Source organism: Phyllostomus hastatus, unplaced genomic scaffold (assembly GCF_019186645.2).
Source record: "Phyllostomus hastatus isolate PE091 unplaced genomic scaffold, TTU_PhHast_1.1 phas_scaffold_78, whole genome shotgun sequence".
In the NCBI taxonomy this organism is placed as follows: domain Eukaryota; kingdom Metazoa; phylum Chordata; class Mammalia; order Chiroptera; family Phyllostomidae; genus Phyllostomus; species Phyllostomus hastatus.
In genome coordinates, this window is record NW_025334041.1 from 39,452,853 (window position 1) to 39,465,958 (window position 13,106).

A 13,106-nucleotide genomic window follows, 5' to 3' on the forward strand; every position below is an offset into this window, starting at 1 on the left:
TCACTGTACTGAAACACATCCAAAATCAAACAATATGGTTCTTGCACAAGACAATTAAAATTAAAATTAAAATTTTGTTAAAGTAGTTCTCATGTAGTAGTAAGCACTGAGTAAGTAAGCAGTAAGCACTGAGAATTGCAAACTTTTTCTCCTTAGGTATCTGTGTTCATTGTAATTGAAATGTATAAAAAAACATGAATTTTTGACAGTCTATTTGTCTTGTTTTCTCCTGGTTTGACTGGAGATTTTTCTGAAGGTGGTGCCCAAGATGTTCTCAAATAGCGTGTAGGGTTTTTACCTAATGAAACTGAGGCATGTTAAGTTCTGGCAAAAGATGGGTACAACAAGGTTATCAGCACTTTATTTTATGACTTCCCGTGCAGTCTCTTCTGAGTTATATTGTCACTGTACACTTATTCCTGAACAGTTTTCTCAAGGATTTTTTATAGAGTTTTCCAGACAATTGAGATAAACTAGTTTCCTAAGAATATCAGAGTTTATGTGTTTTAAGAATCTCTTGAAGGGTTCTTTTCTGTTCTTTAGTGGGTCACTTAAAACTAATCGGATTAAACTAGATCTTTTTACAAAGATGCTACATCTCCCAGGTAGGATGTCAGGCTAGGACGTTAGGCTAGGATGTCAGGGCAAGAACAAGGCCATGTTAACAGTATTGACAGAGTCTTGCTAAACTGGCCTTCTGGGTGATTTTCAGGATTAGCTCACAAAAAATACTTGATTGATAAATTCCCTTATAACATAACTTCATGGATTTTACATAGTGAAAATCGTAATTGTTTCTATATAGTTTAAAAATCCCCTTCATGAAAGAGAATGTGTGATTTAGAACATTACAATGGCCATGATTCTGAGAAGCCTGCTGAAATCTTACCAGTGGAAATTGTATAACACCTTAGTAACCATTATATTATAGTTAATTATTGCAATAAAATATTAATTACTATTACATTTATATGTGCATAGTTAAAACATCTTGGCAAGATGGCCCTTATACATGAATATTTTAATTAAATATATTTCAATTTGGCCAAAAATGTGGCTGAGAATTTAAAGCAGATGTCGGCAGCTTTCCTTAGGGGTTGGTTAAGCCTTTTTATTTGAGTTGCATGGGGCAACAGGAAGGCAAAATATGTTTAAAGAAAATATATGGATGAGGCAACCAAAACTTTTGCTGCATCATGGAATTTTTATGAGGTCAGGGTCTTGATTCCAAATTATCTATGAAATTATTCTGTTGACCTTAGATGATCTTGAAATGAAAGTCTTTGTGTTGCTCACATCTCTAACCATTCTCATTTTTAATTAGATTGTGAATTAAGGCACGTGTATGCATAAGTGATCTGATTATTTCTGAGCCAGTCCTGCCTCCAGGTGAGTGCCTGGGAAGTGACCTGGATATTATTAGATTTAGTAGTATAGGAGGCCCTCACCAACTGTGTTGAAATGTGGCTTCTCTTCCCCACTACATTTATTTACTCCATTCTTAGTGGATCAAATATCCATGAGCTCTCCCTTTGTTGATCAACTATCTGTTTTTATCCTCCATCACCTTTTAAAAAAATTCAAAGGAACTCTTCTTTCCCAAACCATTGAATAAACAAAATCTTTCTAGAGGTGTCATTTTAAAGGGAGTTAATCAGCACAGATAAATCCCTAATGTGTAGGCCATATAAAGAGACCATATTTTTAAAGAGAGGACTTTTCTGTAGTTCTGTCCTGACTCATGATTGCAACTGCCAAACACCGTGTCAGAAGAGGAATATCTGGGCTCGAAAGTTTGCTCACCAGTGTCTGGACATAGTCATAGAAGTTGTTTTGAAAAGATGATTTCTTGGGGTTTTCTGCCTAGCTTCAGATACGTCAGACATTATTCTAAAGAAGTGATCATTTTAGATAGATATCACTTAAAATAGCTATCAGTGACACATGATAAAGTGATGATAAGCCAAGCAAGGCGAGTGAAGAACTACTGTCGATATATGCAGTACTTTATAATAGTAAAGCAAGAGTGCTATTTTATAAAAATGCTGATGGGATTGCAGAATGGTAGGTTAAGAGGCACAGACTGTTAGGATAAGGATAGAGATGCTCTGAAGGACATGCACTTGAAGAAGTGTAAGAGAAAAATTGAATTATGTACTTAAAGAACTAATTCATACAACCAAAGGTAGAGGGAAGTGTGACCTGATAATTTTTTTTCTGCCCTGATTTTTCTATTTTATGTTGTTGTACATTGAGGATAGAAAATATGTTCCACATAAAACACAATACAAATTTATTAAAGGCAAGTACTCTGTAAAGTTGTTGTTTAAAGTAAAGAAACAAGGACCTAAAAACATTTAAAGCAGTTTTTCCATAAAATGTATCACAGAGAAGATATTTTAACATTTTTTAAGAGACAGAATTGAATTGTCTCATTACCTCCAGTTATCCAGTTAGCTACATTTCTGAAAGCTTTTCTCATGCTTTTATCTCACAGTGAGAGTTGTTCTGTTTCTGCCCTTCATGATGTAGTAGGTTAAAAGCAGCATTTTATTTTATAAAGAAAAGAAAGTCATGAGTTGGTAATGGGGTGAAACCTGAAATTAAGAGGGTTTTGGAATCCTCAGTTAATATTATATGCAATTTAATTTGACTCATTTATATTTCTTATCAGCCCCTGGTCACTCCTAAATTCAGATACAGCATGATAAAGGCTAGGCTATTTTATTTTAATTTTATAATATTTGATTGTATTTCATAATATGTTTATAGTATTTGTTGACAATTCATAATTATAGAAAAGTCAGAAAAACTTGACCCAAAATAATTATTGAAGTCTATTAGAATGCACCAAGATGATATTACCACGTTAGTGATATATACAGTCACTAATTTTTTTTTCATAATCTAGGCTGGTTTCTCAAGCTTGGAACTATTGACATTTTGAACATCACTGTTCTTTGTACTGGAGGCATATCCTGTGCATTGTAGGATGTTTAGTAGCATCTGGGTTTCTGCACTTGGTCACTCCCTATAGCAACCTCTTCCCAAGTTAAGACAATAAAAAATGTCTCCAGACACTGTCAAATGTCAGTTGTGGTGCAAAATCACCCCTGGGTGAGAACCACTGATCTAAACGTAAACTGAATAATAAATTGGCTCATGATGTGTTTTCCTGTTGCCAGTTGTGCCCATATCTGGTTCGCTCCCCAAATACTGACGTGCTGTTTGCATTTTGCAAATGTTTTGTCACATCAATGAGTTGTATTCATTAATCCCAGATACTATGTATGCTATTAAAAAAGGTAAATTGGCTAGTTCAAAATATTTTCTGAATTTAGTTGTTAAATGTAGTGCTTGGTGAAGTGGGAAGTGTAATTATTTGATGTATTATCAGATGTACAAGGGTGAAATTCTTCTGTTCCTGGAGATCTGTGAATTTCCTGAAGGAAAGTTTTGCAGTGAAATATATCTTTAACAGAAGTATACTGGTATCTGTTCTTTCCTGCTGGGTCTGGAGCGGATATGAGACAATCTATCCTGTCCTTGTTGCATGTTGTGGAAAATGCTTTGTAGATACCAGAAAAGCTGGACAGTTGCCAAGGTGGCCTGTGGGCAAATCGTGATGAATGCGGACACACACTCTTGTCAGGGGTATTTGTTTCTTCTGGGGAAGCTGCACAGTAAACTAATGAAGATTTTTCTTGGCTGAAAATGCTTAATTTTTAAAAAGGGAAATAATTAACAGAGACTTCCCTTCCCCTCACACCCCCCCAAATACGAGCATTATTGGGACCATCTCACTCTACTACTAAGCTTTATTTGAAGGCGATTGTATAGTGTTCTGTCTTACATAGAGCTTTAAAATTTTATAGGGCTGGCCTGGACTGGTCACACACCAAAAATATCTTCATGAGCATGAAAAGAATACCAGGACATTTTTGCTCATCTACTTTTATTGTGAGTGGAGGAGAGCTACATGCTGGTTCTCTTTAAGGCCAGTGTATGGACAAGAATGACAACACAAAGTGGTGGAGTGTGGAGACTTAACACTAGTGTGCACTTTCTACGTTGGTTAGGAGGCAATGCTGTTATTGCAAGAGGGAAAATGGAAATGCAGAATCTCGGGTCCAAGATAATCTTTTTCCTTTATTCAATCAAAGAGTAATTTCTCTGCCTTTTGTTTTCCTATCTGCAAACAAATACTATGATATTTTATCTTTCTAGTTTATTTGACTTAAATAGCACTCTTGAAATGTTTCATAGCCATCCTTCTCTCACTGGCTTAGGAGAGCCTAGAAAGGTCCACTTTTATGTCTCCTTTTCACACAGTCTTCTCTATGATACCTCTCTAATACTACTATTAACAAAACATAAATACATTACACTTACACTCTATGCAAAATCTAGTGCACTTCCACACATTTTCTCCCTTCTTTTAGGCATTCAGTATTCATACATCAGCATAATAATCCCTGCCTTTCCTTTTTCTACTACAGACACATATGGTAAAAAGTATCCTGTAATTACCAGCATTTTATTTCAGCCCAGCTCTTCCTTTTGTTAACCCTCATGTTGGGTTTGACTAGGACCCTTTTTGTTTCTGCCTGTTTATCCATCCTAATTGTTAATAATAACCCCTCAGCCCTGGCTGGTATGGCTCAGTGGATTGAGGGCTGGCCTGAAAACTGAGAGGTCACCAGTTCGATTCCCAGTCAGGGTACTTGCCTGGGTTGCAAGCCAGGTCCCCAGTTGCGGGTGTGCAAGAGGCAACTGGTTGATGTTTCTCCTGCACATCTATGTTTCTCTCCCTTTCTTCCTCTCTTTCCCTCTCTCTAAAAATAAATAAAGTCTTAAAAAAATAATAATAACCCTTCACTCTCAAAGGTGTCCATGTTCAGACAACAAATTATATGTTTACCCTGCGCCCAGGCTATTTTATCAGTATGTCATACAGTTGTGGTATCATATTAGGAAATTCAGATTCTATGTTTTTACTCTATATATGCACTATATAGGGGAAATATTTGAATATTAACAAACATCTATACATATGTTTGGATTGTGGATATGTTTTAAAAAACATGACTTAGAAACTTATTTTTAGCTTCTTCATATCCTAGATGTATTCTTTCCCTTAAGTACCTTAAGAAATGAGATATTTGCCCTGGTTGGTGTGACTCAGTGGTTTGAGCCCTGGCCTGTGAACCAGGGAGAGACTGGTTCGATTCCCAGTCAGGGAACGTTCCTGGGTTGTGGGCGACTGCCAGAGGCAACTTGGGGGAGTGCCAGAGGCAACCACACATTGATGTTTCTCTCCCTCTCTTCCTTCTTTCCTTCTCTCTCTAAATAAATAAATAAAATATTTAAAAAAAGAAATGAGATATTTGCTATGTATTTCAGACTAGAGGTTTATAATTTTAAATAGTTGTGAATTACCAAGTTATGCAAACTATTAATATGAAGAACAATCCTAATTTATTCATTATCTGTGAGACTACTTGTGAGTCCCTGCAAGGGACACTGCTGTGGGTTGACTTGTATTTTTTCCAAATTTATATGTTAAAGTTCTAACTCTCAGAAACTCAGATCATGCCCTTATTTAGAACTAGGGTCTTTACAGATATGATTAGTTAGGATTAGGTCATTCTGGAGTAAGGTGGACTGTATTAGAAGATGGCAAATATACATTCAAAAGAGAAAATTTGGGTCCAGACACACACAGGGGGAGAGTGTCATATAAAGATTGGAGTTGCTGCTGCAAGCCAAGGAACTACCCAGAAGCAAGGAGAGAGGCCTGGAAGAGATCCTTCTCTAACACCTTCAGAAGGAGCATGGCCCTGCTGACTCCTCGATCTTGGTTTTCTGGCCCTTAGCACTATGAGACAATATGTTTCTGGTACTTTGTTACAGCAACTGCATTACACTAATACATACTTCATCCTTCTGTTGGGTTAGTCATGATATCACATTCAGACAGTTAAGGCCTGGTGGAGCATAGTATTGTCATCATATACAATAAATACTATAATGGTATTATAGTATACCATTATACTATGAAAATGAAACATTTTCAATGAGATATCATTAAAAATAATTTCTTTAGAACATTTAATTATGAATGCTTTCTATATTTATACTTCCCAAAATATGCATTGTAGGTTGTTTTTTAGGTCTTACAGGTAAAATTTCCAGGTAATTTTATGCAGGTCCCAGACTTGATGCCTAGGGAGTTTTTCTAGCATTCTCTTACGAAGGGAGACTTGCATCTTATGTTTCATCCTGTACTCTTTCTCTGGCACAGCATTGATGGATTTGCTCCAGATTTGGAAATTGTGTGGTAGGTGAATAGCATGATTCTTGCCAGACAGACTTCCCAAGAAATAAACATAATGCTTAGGCTTTTAAAGATGTATTTATTGAACAAAAGGAGGCTAATTTGGAAGGTTTTTATTTTCTTCTTCTAAAATAATGTACTGTGGTAATAGTCCTTTTACTTTGGGACCTTTTAAATTTGAATAGTATGAGTTTGTTAACATGTACATTTTTAGAATGCTAATGATGTGATTATAAGTACAAATATGTGGCTATAAGCAGTGCATTAAGTACACAGTGCCACAGAGGTGCACATTCCCAGGGTGTGTAGTCTTATAGAATCAGAGGTCAGGCTTACTCTAAACTATTAGTGCTAGAACTAGGTTCACTTTCTTAAAGAAAACATTTTTGTAATAAACATTCTGGACACATACACCTCCCTAGAATGGATCAAAAACACTTGCAGGCTGAATCAATACTGTGTGTATTCTTTCAGGAGCTGACACTCTTTTCACCCTGTTCTCTCTGGATTAGAATGCTTGATGCGTGTCTTTAATGCTCATTGCTACTCTTGCTTCCCACACATTAATATGCAATATTTCATTTTCTGGAGTTATATTTAGTAGTTCTTCCCACTATTTATGTTTCCTTCTTTGATGCATCATTTAGCAAGCTCTATAGTGTGTGTAGCTCACTTGTAACTTTTGGCTTTCATGCTAGACATGGGTCCATGGGTACAGTGCTTGATGTCTCAGTATCCTTTTCCTCATCACTACAATGCATTCAACACTCTACCTTACCAAGCTCCCTGCATTGTGACATTCACATGAGGCAATGCTTATGTGAATACTTTGAAACTCCAGAGTACAATATTGACATGTGATATTAGGCTATTCATTTTCCTCACTAAGCCACTGTGTTGGATTTGTATAACGTTAACTTCCTGTCCAGGTTGGTGGTCAGCCTTTTCTTCAGGACTTGACTTTTGTTGAGCTCATGTTGTATTTGAAATGCAGGTTAGATACCATCTGATGTAGACAGCGGAATTTTATGCTGTGACTATGAAGTGGTGACTAGGTGAAAATTACATCTTGATTTATTATCCTAGCATTTCATTGAGTAGAATTCTGGCTGATGGATTAAAGTAAGTTATAAATGCTATTCATGATAATATATCCTCATTAATAAAGTAATTCATTGTATAGTCTCATTGTATGTATGTGCATCTATATGTATATATGTATATGTAATATATATGCATACACAATCATTAATACAATTAATAAAATAATTTAATAAACATTGCCAACCGTGGCCCAGGCAATGTGTTAGTCCCTGAAAAAAAAAAAAAGAATCAATATAACAAGATTGTACCTTAGATAATTTACAAAATAGTTATAACAATATTTAACAATTAGGCATTTACATGTCCTATCTTAAAGCTTTATTTTATTTTTATTGTTTTTTTCCTAAAATATTTTGGGTTGCCCTGGCTGGTGTAGATTAGCGGATTGAGCACAGGCCTGCAAGCCAAAGCATCGTTGGTTTGATTCCCATTCAGGGCACATGCCTGGGTTTAAGGCCATATCCCCAGTACTGGGTGTGCTAGAGGCAACCACACATTGATGTTTCACTCCCTCTCTTTCTCCCTCCCTTCTCCATTTCTCTAAAAGTAAATAAATAAAATCTTTTAAAAAATATTTTGGGTTTATAGGTGTTATGATTATAAGTAAGAATGTAAAGTAAAACTCAGTAAGTCTTTCCAGAAATGATGCATAATAGAATAAGGTCCTTTTATTTTTTTAAAGTATTGTGGAGCCTTTGAGCCAAACCCATCAGCCATTGTCCTGGAGCTCCTCAGGGAGATGTTGGTCAAATGGATGAGACACATGCAGCCAGGCAGAGATGGAGAGATGGCCCAGGCCAGAAAATGCAGACACATTGCTGCTTTGGCTGAGAAATCAGGGCATGAGTAGAAATAAACTTGCTGATGACCTATTTTCCTTTAGGTAAATGTTAGATGTTTTTGAAGGAAAATTAATAAGTCCATACAGAGTTCCTTTTGCACAGATATAAAAGTGGCTCCTCATTCAAAATGTAGAAGATAAAGAGTGATTGACTAAGAAATGTCTAATTTAGGACTGCCCAGAAAAGTTATCTCAGAAATATTAATGTAGTCTTTGAAAATCTGTTTAGTTTGTGTCACAGGTACACATAGATATGTGGACTAATTAAAATAACATTTCTTTAATTTTTAAGGTAAAATGATTATAGTTAAAATACTTTAACTCACCTTTAGCAAACTGTTAATAGTTCTTTAAATGGCTTATAAGCATTTTAGAGCATCTTCTTCTCATCATTCTACATCTCTGGAGCAACTTGGGAAATGTTTTAGTTAATTCTGAGCTTAACAAAATGTTTTGATAAATTCAAGGGGGATGGACAGTTTTTCTCTAAATAGACTTTGAATTTCAAGCATTCTTTAAACATAAGTTTCTGCATATTTTTCCCACTTATATCAAGAATTGATATTTTCAAGTATAAAGAGTAAAGCAAGAAGCAATTTAATATGTATTTCTTTTTTTAAAAAAGATTTATTTATTTATTTATTTTTAGAGAGGGAAGGGAGGGAGAAAGAGAGAGAGAGAAACATCAATGTGCGGTTGCTGGGGGTCATGGCCTGCCACCCAGGCATGTGCCCTGACTGGGAATTGAACCTGCAACACTTTGGTTCGTAGCCTGCGCTCAATCCACTGATCTACGCCAGCCAGGGCTAAAATCTTTATATATAATTTCAACAATAAAACTACTACTTACCAGATTAACAACTGATTTCTATCTTTTAGATCCAAATCAGAGAGAATGGTGTGTTATAGGCACAGAGAGCTTCACACACAAGCACAAACACATAATTGGCACTCAATAGTCTCTGGGAAGAATGGTCAAGAACCCAGAGGAGAGACAAGGCCATTTATATTTTTTTTATCAAAGTTTACTTTGTAAGGTTATTTCTTATGTGATCTTCTCATGGGTAGCAACTCAATTATATTGTTTGAGATTTAGTCCCTGACTTAATGGTTCAATTTACGGCTTTACAACTTTATGATGGTGTGAAAGCCATACCCAAACCTTTCTTCATATTTTGAATTTTGCCCTTCTCTCAGGCTAGTGATTTTTGGTAGGATCCCATCTCATGATGCTGGGCCATGGCAGCGAGCACAGTTCCCAGTGAGCCACCCAGTCATGTGAGTGAAGGACAGAAACTCCACAGTGTCCTGTGTTGTCAGTGCTTCTTGGGTGTTGTGTTTTGTGTTTTTACATTCCATCATGTCTATAACATGCCCATTTCTGTATCCTGCTTCTGGTGAGAAGAGGAAGGCAATTATAAAGATAATGGTGTGTGTGTGCGCATGTGCATTTTAGTTTTAGTTTCCACTTGAGGTAAGGAATTTAACATCTTGAGACACTTTCAATTTATGTGAAATCATATCGACATTTTATCAAATTTAGACATATGTTGTGAGAAATTACCAAAATGCAGAAGTTCCTCTCTTGAGGTTTACTGTGGAAGAACATTCCCAAGATATTTCCCACCCCTATTAGCTCCTCTGCTTTATAAACCAGAAAAATGGGCAGAGGCATAGTGTCCGTGCACCTGTATAAAAAAGAGGCATTGAGAGTCTGGATTCTTGGATGTGAATATTATGAGCCTATTAGATAATGTCTACAGCAGTTTAAATAATTGCTTCTTGAGTTTTTGATCATCAGCTACTTAATAATTTGTTGTTGGCAATAAGCATAATTGAGTGCTAGGTGTCAGTAATATGCTATTGTTTTATTTATGTTATCATGTTTAATTCTGAACTCAACCCTAGAAAACGGTGACAGAATTTCTTTTCTCTTTTATAAGTGAAGCAGAAGAAGCAGAGGTCCTGAGCAGTTGGAAAACCTGACTGGTCTACATAGATGGTGGTGGTGCCACAGACACACAGCTCTGATCTGTCTGATTCCAGACTTGCTCTCAGCCGCAAAATTATGTTGTCCTCTCATGCAGAACTGCTCAGGTGCCAAGCACTGAAAACAGTATTTAAAATAAGGATGACCTTGTTTGGGTCATTAAAGATGTTCTTAGGGAATCTATAGCTTTTCTTTATCTAGACAAGTAATTTTTAAATGCAGGACATTTAAACTATCATTTCTCCAGATATATCAATGACTTTTAACTCTTGCTTCTTAGATTAGAGTCTCCTCAAAATAAATTAAGTATTAATAGAATAAACATTTTCCCCATAATAATACATATGAAAGCAATCTTCAAAGACACAAATGAGTATCAAAGAACCTGCTTTTAGAATGTAATCCTATGAGTAGTCTTGAAAGATTAAAAAAGATTCTCTTTGTGATTATGAATTTGCAACAGCTGGGATGAATTGTCTTGATCAACACAACAGAGGATCATTTCTGAAAGTGAGGGGTATAGAACATTGAAAAACTCATTGCTTGGTACTGAGGTCACCTGCTTCGTAAAAGACTAAAATAGAAGAGAACAAGTGTTAAGAATTCATTCTGCCTTCTCAATGCTTTTGTAGCTTTATTTTTAGAGCTGTGCTAGCAGCAGTCGGGAGTATTGTTTGCCCTTAAGCTCCTGCTCAGTCAGTCGCGCCCTCTCTTTGGCGGTCTCGGCCTCCTTTGACAGGTGTGAGGGACTTCCTAAGTGTCGCAAGCAGCAAGCAGTTGTCTGGCGTCAGCTGCCCCAGATACAGCTTACGTCTTCAGCCCACTGAGGTCATAAGAGAGGTAATTTTTCTACTGCTTCTTAACAAGTATTAGTTTTTTTCTTGAGGCTAAGCCAATCAAAATGAAAGGGTGTTGGATAGAGTGGTGCAGGAGTGCTAAAAATTTAATAAAGAATGGATTAAACTGCTGTGATGGATTGATTCATAAGGAAAGGATGAAATGGAATATTTCAGGCTCCCTTACAAAACCTAAGCTATGGTAAATGTCCCAAACCTCACAAACATACCATTTTTGGAGGTGGATAAAGGCAGAACACATTTTTTTTGTTGTTAAAAGTGTGCATGTGTGTATGTTTCTGAAGAAATCAGAGGAACTATTACTTAGATATTACTTAGATATTTGTCCATAGAATGGTATTTACTCAAGACAAAGTAAGTGTAGCAATTTAAAAGGTATTGGTAAGAGTCAGAGTTTCAAATACTTAAATATTTAAAACTCAGGGAACAATAGTGAGCAGAAGAGGTTTTAGACACTGACTTTCTCTGGAACTATCAGCAGTTCATGTTGCTCTTTGGAATTATGGGAGAGACAGAGGGGTTATAGCACAGATACACATTTGAATCTCCTAGGAAATTTCCAACGAGTACAAGTGCTTAGGTTCTACCCTAGAGACTGTGATAATTGGCTTGGCATTGGTATGTAGAAAAAAAATCTCCCTAGGTGATTTTATTGTGTAGCCAGGGTAGGGAATCATTGACTAAGAAAACTCCACTGGATAGCTGTGCATTCAGAATTATATATATCTTATTATATTTGGATTGCATGACCTGCAGAATATAACATATTTTAAGACATACTGGCAGTAAAAATAGGTTTTCATTACCTGATAATCTATGCATAAGTGTCAATCAGATATTTGTTGAATACCTACCATGTAGACGACACTGACAGAGAGAGCGCCTAAGCAATCTAGCATTTTATTTCTTCTTAAAGCATTTAGAATATAGGGAATTATAGATATATCTTAAGTAATTAATGTTCTAAAGTTATATGGGCTATGCTGAATTCAGGAAGAGTAACAATTCAGGGCACCTGTGGTCATGAAGCATTCACAGAAGGTTTGCAATCCTTCCCATCACAGCTTTTCTTTTAAAGCTTCAGTCTCTGCAGTTTTGTTGGTAGCTTTAAAGGGCTGAGATTGGGTCCTACCTCAGACCTGTCTGGTCTTTCCCCTATAGATAAATTTTCCTCACTGAGTCACATTGTCTTGGGACCACCCCTAATTAGCTGACGGCCCCTTGTGTTTACAGCTGCCTGGAACTTGAATATGATGTTTATCTAAAAGGGTAGCTTTTGACTGGCCTTATAGAATGAACAATGTAGGTGCGAGTAAAATAGGTTAAACCTCGCCATGCTTCAAATTAGCAGGGGCCCATATAAAGCAAAGGTAAGGAGTATACAACCTGATTGAAAAGGAAAGTTATTGCAGTAGTAACAGTTCATACAATTCATCTTCCATGTGCCCCATCTGTTAAGTACATTTTTTATTATTATCTTATGATTGCAACTTTTGCGAGGAGTTCATTACTTTTATTGAGTAAAAAGTGAGGTTCAAAGAGTTTATACTATCACACATTAGTAAGTTATTGAGTCAAGTTTCAAATGCAGTCCAGCATCCACTCTGATATCAAAGGCATCACTCAGCTGTGTTGCCTTGTATACAGGGATAGTGGGAAGAGACCAAAGGAAGACAAAGGAGGAGGGTGGCATCCTGGTGGAAGAGGGGAGCCATTGAAGATTTTTGAAGGGAGAATATATTTGAGTTATTTTAGAAGGTTTATCAGGCAGGCATGTATAAGTTATATCAGTTCAATAAAAAGTGCCTACTTATTTATAAACTATTCATTGACCACATGTTGTGCTCTACACAGTGTCTAGTCCCTGCGAGTAGAATTGCATTAATGAGTACTTTTAATCTAGAAGTCTCTTTGTGTAATATGCTGTGCTACACACTTGGGAGATAAAGAGCAGCAAGACAGCATCCACCTTCTATA

General features: G+C 36.4%; 1 protein-coding gene across 8 annotated transcripts in view; it reads left to right on the forward strand.

Moving 5' to 3' along the window:
- CACNA2D1 (calcium voltage-gated channel auxiliary subunit alpha2delta 1) overlaps positions 1-13,106 on the forward strand; it is a 460,101-nt gene that overhangs the window by 18,930 nt on the left and 428,065 nt on the right. The window contains exon 1 of one of the 8 annotated variants that reach the window (XM_045827343.1): positions 10,981-11,112. The exons of the other annotated variants lie outside the window; for them this stretch is intronic. The gene's annotated coding sequence lies outside the window, so the exon portion shown is untranslated. Of the gene's footprint in view, positions 1-10,980; positions 11,113-13,106 lie in introns of those variants that run through there. 8 annotated transcript variants of the gene reach the window in all.